At 44.0% G+C, this 6,000-nt stretch overlaps 1 pseudogene; it reads right to left on the bottom strand.

The window, feature by feature from the left end:
• Positions 1 to 894: 894 nt before the first annotated feature.
• Positions 895 to 2,002, bottom strand: LOC136455522 (uncharacterized protein At4g15970-like; annotated as a pseudogene).
• Between the last annotated feature and the right edge of the window lie 3,998 nt (positions 2,003 to 6,000).

Raw genomic sequence — 6,000 nt, 5'->3', positions numbered from 1 at the left:
ATAGTATGTCACTTAATTTTTTACTATGCCAAACATATCTAATTTTAACCAATTGTTTTAGAAAAATGTTAACATGCAGGAGTATCAGTTAAAATAAATGTTGTAATTTATTGTCGTAGAGACGTTAGTTCTATAAACTTAATTAAAGTTTTGATTTACTCATAGGACATTTGGAACATAGCGAGTAAATAGGTAACTACAATGCTGATTTTTGTACTTCCATGAATCCATGGATTATATTTGAAAATATCATATAAAAAGAGTCCCTTTAACTAGGGTAGAATACAATTCTAATATTCAAATATTATCCAAAAAGGATTCAACTCTAGCTTTAGTTTGGGATCTACAACTCTAGTTTTATGGTGCCCTAAAAAAAGGTTGTCACATATATGTGCTCCCTTCGTCTGCGAATAAATCAGTTTCTAGAGTTGTCTTAAATTAAATTTTTTATATCTGTCTAAATTTATAAAAGAGCATAAATACAAATTTATAAAAGAGCATAAATATTTATGACACCAAATGAGCATATTGTAAAATATATTTATAGTGTATCTAATAACACTAATTTGGTGTCATAAATCTCAGCAGGATTCCTTTTCTATAAATTTGATCAAATTTAAAAATATTTGACGTAATAAGACAACTCTAGAAATTGATTTACTCGGGATGGAGGGAGTACTATAATAGTAATAAAATATAGAGTTTGTGGATGTGATCACTTGACTTGCCTTGGTCCAACCAACACATGTACATACAGATAAAATAAAGTCTGTGTAGGGATACATATACCATTTTATTTGTTCTTGACTAATTTGTCCTTGAAAATTGAGAATTATATTCTTCGTGGGACGCAGCCCAGTTGCCTCTAGGGATGCATGATCATGTATTTATCGATCAGTTCTTTTTGTCCGGCGTTTCGCACTTGGCAGGATCCTTCCATAAGAACTTTCGGCTCTTCTTCTCCTGCGGCGTCAGGCCAGTGTAGTTCCTCCACTGGCCGAGCACTTCCCTGAGGTCGTGCAGCTTGTTAGCGAGACCGAAGCAGCAGTTGGCGTGCATGGTGCACGCCGCGCCCATGTTGCTGTGGAAGATCCGGCAGAAGCCAGCGAAGCGCGCCGTGTCGAGGTCGGAACTGGATGCGCACCCCGAGGGCGGCGGCAAGCTCATGCTTGATCTCGTTGAAGATGGCCTGCCCGTGGTTCGGCGGGAACCTCCGCCGCGCAGCCCGCCACTGCCGCAGCATCTCCACGGTCCGGTTCGTCGCCTTGACGTAGTAGAAGCCGGTGTTGGACCAGTTGTCGTCAAGACTGTTGGCGTCGTCGCTCGACGTCGTCATGTCCGCGAAACACGCTGATGTGCCGGAACGGGTTGCGCTTGCGCATACCACACGACGTCCACGTCCTGCATGCAGAGAGACGATCTCAGCCGGACGTGCAGCCATGATGCATCTTCAGGTCATAATCTAAAATACGCTGCATCCGTGCTTAAATCGTTTGAGCTTCTATGGATGGCTGATGGCGTACCGTGAAGGTGAAGAAGAAATGGTAGCCGAGCTCGAGGACGCGCTGCTGCAGCGAGAGCTTGGCCCAGACGAGCTCCACGTAGGCCTCGCTCAAGAAGCTGTTCTCGGAGCTCAGGTTCGTGGAGGACTTCACCTCGAGGAGGTACCAGTGTGGGTGCACGGCCTTGCAGTGGACGAACGCCACGGCGTCGACGGCGACGACAAGGACATGGTCAAGGAAGTGTTTGGTTCCCTCGCCGGCCCGAAAGCTCTCGCGGAACAGGCCGAGCAACGAGTTAGGCCTCGCCCAAATGCTTCGTTCTCTGACGTGATGATCACCGTCCTGTCGTCGGTGGCGATTTCAGGTAGCAGCTCAGCCAAACCTTTGTGTTCATAAGGAGAACATCCATAAGGAGAACACAAAGGTTTGGGTGATGGTGCACCTGCTATGCTTCCTTTGGGGGTATCTCCGAAGATGACTTTTTGCGCCTGCCAAGCCATCATTTCGGAAGCCTCCTCAGATGAAGTTAGGGATAGCCTATGGGGCTCATGTCATGTGATACTTCGGGGGTGAGGTTAAAACATGCAAACTGAGGGAGAGCCCATGAGGGATATGCCCCCCCCCCCCCCCCCCCCCCCCCAACATTCGCCTTACTTCTGTCTACCGCCCGGGCACCGAATCAACTCCCTTAATTTCTTCCTTGATTCACCTCCGAGTCTCGAAAGGACGCATCGACGTCGTCTAGAGTAGCTTAACATTTTGTTTATTGAAAATAGGTTGTTTGTAAACTTTTTTAAACCACGGACCTTTTGTACTTGAGGAATTGTGATCCGCTGCTAAAGTAACAATAAAGAACCAAGTAAGATGGTATTCACAAGCAACATATGCATTGACAGCAAGTAGTGGTGATCTGACAGTGAAAATTTCAACTTGAAAACCATCAAGTACTGACTTCAATCTATCATGTGTACTTCATGAAAAATTGTTCTTTTTACACATTCATATTTAAGTGTAACTTACAGTTGAAGGATTTGGATCAGAATTCTAGTGATTAACCTCTTTGCTCAAGCAGAAAACCAAGATGGACAAGTAAATTGAGCGCCTGAGACAAATTAGTTCAAGATTGTGGTGTAAATTGATCAAATGCAGTGAACCAAAAAGAAATAAACAAAGAAATAAAGTGCAATAATTTCTTTAATATCTTGTGTGATAGTACCTTCACATGGTCCTATAAAGCACTTAACCACATGGGCAACAATTGTGTTCATTAGTTATTGTCAATTGATATCCAATACTTGTACTAACAAACAATGCATTGGTTAGTTGAGACCCCACCTAACCTAGGTTGATAATCTCAATTTCTAATCCATGGACAATAGATCAATTTTATATAGTCCACAACCATAACATGAATATGCTCTATGGATGCATGAAAAATAGAAAATATTTTGAACTATTGATCAATATCATATTCGAAAAGATGGAATCCTCAATTCTTAAGAGTATCAGCTTTTTCATTTGAATTCATTTAGGGCCCCAAATATTCATTTCAAAATTAGATAACAATATAATGAGGACGAGTATCTCATATGGACACAACAAGTGACTTATGAGTGGAGTGGCGCGCGAGGCCTGAGGTCGCAGATTTGACGAGCCTGCAGCAGTGAAGGTGCGCGAAAAATCGCGTGCCTTGTGTGGCCTAGCCCCCCCTACAAACTATCTATAGCCGCCAGCCATCCCTACGAACCATCTGTAGTTGCCCCTAGAAATGTTGTATATAGCAGTATTTATATGGGTGGATACATGTGCATATATCTATGAATGTCCGTATTATGTTTAAAAAATATTAAAATGGCTCATGTTACCCACTTGAGATTGCACTTCTCAAGGCCAGGCCAGTCTTAAAGGGAGGGCAGGCAGTGCGACGGGCGGGGGCCCATAGCCGCTGGGGGGCCATGAGTATATGTATCTATAGCATATGTATTCGGCTCAGAAACAGTCCAGTCACTACGGGAAACAGATCCTTTGTCGAGTGCAACTTTCTTTGCCGAGGGCTAAAAGTCGGACACTCGGCAAAGAGCTATTTTGCCGAGTGCCGCACTCGGCAACGATATACACTCGGCAAAGAAGTCACTACTAGTAGTTTCCTCAAAAAAAAAAAACAGTCCAGTTTGCGTGGCGAGTCGGCGTATTCGCGCATGCCTATTTACGATCTTCGTATTCACGCGTCACTCAGCGTGGTTGCCGTTCCCGTTCGTATCTATTTATCTTTTTAATTTCTTTATTTATTGTACTATCGTTATTTTTGTGAACTAAATATATATGCATGTTAACTCTTTTTTTTTTGAAGATTCAGAGGAGCCAGAGGCTCCTACTGCAAATTATTATTAAAAAAAGGTAACAGAGTGACAATAATACAAAGGGTAAGAAAAGAAAGCTAACATCCTATGCCCATCCCCTTTCTAACTGGGAGCCTCAGGGTACAGAGAAAGAGGAGTAAAAATCCAAAAGATTACAAATTGGAGTTTATCCATGATTCAAGGAGGGGGGTGATTCTTGACTTTGTTCTGTGCAACAAGAGAAGAGAGAAGAGATTCCACCGTGACTACCCTTCTGCAGTCCTCAACTGAGGGATTTTTGTTTCTAAAAATAACATCATTCCTCATTGTCCATGTTGCCCAGCAAATCAGAATGAAAATGTCAAGTGCAAAGCTAACATTCTGAAGAGTTTTCCAATCTTGAAAGATCTGAGGCGTAGTGAGCTGTTCTGCAAACTGAAAATTTCAGGCCCCCAAACAATCCTTAGCAAATGGGCAGTAGAAGAGATGATGCATTAAAGTTTCTTCAGAAGATTGTTGACAGAGCACACAATGATAGTCATCCAAGTTAACTCTTATTAATAGTACTAGTATACTGCCCGTGCTAACGCTACGGCAACATTCAGATACATGCAAATTAGAACTGAAATATATGCAAACTAAAACAGAGTACTTGTTGACAGACACAAACAAGAGCTACAAAGCCTACAAGTTCACTGTCCTCATTGTCGCTTCCCTCTATGTCCAATGTCCTTGTTTTCATCTTGTAGGCAGCACCACCAGCAAAGTCATCAGGTTAATAAGCCACCACGACTAAAAATTTGAAGAGGAACATAGCAAAGTCAGTGTTAGAAATTTAGGCATTTTCATTATCAGTTTAATCCAGAAAATTTGCATCAGCAGGTTCGTGACGGCATATATGTGCATGTGTATACCTCTTACGAACGCTACAACATGCACAGATGACATACAGATAAATACAGTAAAAGCGAAGATTACAGTAATCAGAAAGATTAGACTATACCCAGCGGAGGGTCCCATGCCGAGGGCATCGGAGGCTCCATTCGCACTAGTCGACATAGTGCGTTGCTCAAAGTCGCGGACCACAGTCGGTGCAGGACGATGTTCGCAGTGTAGTCCCACGAACGGATCACTAGGAAGAAGACGGGTTCCAAGAGCGATTACCACCAGGAAGAGATGAGCAGTCGCGGATCGCTCCCCAAAAACCTAATCGCCGCATAGCCCGTACAAGGTTCTCAAGCGGGCGAGGGTTCCGGAGGCACATGCTCTCCCGCTGCTCCGTGCGCGCAGAGGTACGGGACGGGGAAGCCAGAAGGCTGCTGAGATGTGGTTTCTCTCGGGAGCGGTTGCCGAAGACACAGATCTGGACTGACGGAGGACTCGGATATATGGGAGCGACGGGAAGGGAGAGGGGAAGCGGAGAATCCTAGGAGACGGAGAATCGGAAGCGGAAAGCACGGTAACTGACACAATCAGTTCGCCTCCACCATCAACCCATGATTATGTGGATTAAGTGGCAAAAGACTGGCCACGCCCGCCCGCTCGCTCACCGACCGCCCGCCTCGCCACCACCACGGCCCCGCCCGCGACCATGGCCACGGCCACGGCCACAGCCCAGCCCGCGGCGGCGCGTGCGCGCGTGTGGCATGCCTTTGTCCTTTTCTCAGCTTCTCAATGTAGATGAATAATTTCCAACCATATAAGCTGAGTCAACGTTCAGTCAAAATCCCGTATGGTATTAAACCATACAATGCTTAATATTACGTACCATAGAGTTTTATTTGATTTATTAAATATTATATGGCCAAGCCCATATTATATCCAACAATCCCCACCAAACTCTAGGGTTTATAACAAAATAGTCTCAGAACCACATTTCTTTTATATACCAGTGTTTCGATGGAGACTGTTAAGTTGAACATCCATCTAGAGCAATAGTTTCACTCAGTCACAACTGAACAATGGACTATGCTTTAAATTGTCAGTTTTGTGTGAGGTGAATGTCACTAAACTCCTTAGCTGATACTTGGCTGCACAAGGCATCCCCTCTATTTGAAGCATATAAGTCATACTCTAGTGCCTTTTATGAGTATTTAGAGATCACCCAAATCTCATAGACTGTGACCAGCAGCCTGACTCATATAGGTGTGCTCCTCAAA

Source organism: Miscanthus floridulus, chromosome 5, assembly GCF_019320115.1.
Source record: "Miscanthus floridulus cultivar M001 chromosome 5, ASM1932011v1, whole genome shotgun sequence".
In the NCBI taxonomy this organism is placed as follows: Eukaryota; Viridiplantae; Streptophyta; class Magnoliopsida; order Poales; family Poaceae; genus Miscanthus; species Miscanthus floridulus.
The sequence above is the reverse complement of the archived record's forward strand: the minus strand, read 5'-3'. Positions and strand labels throughout refer to the sequence as shown.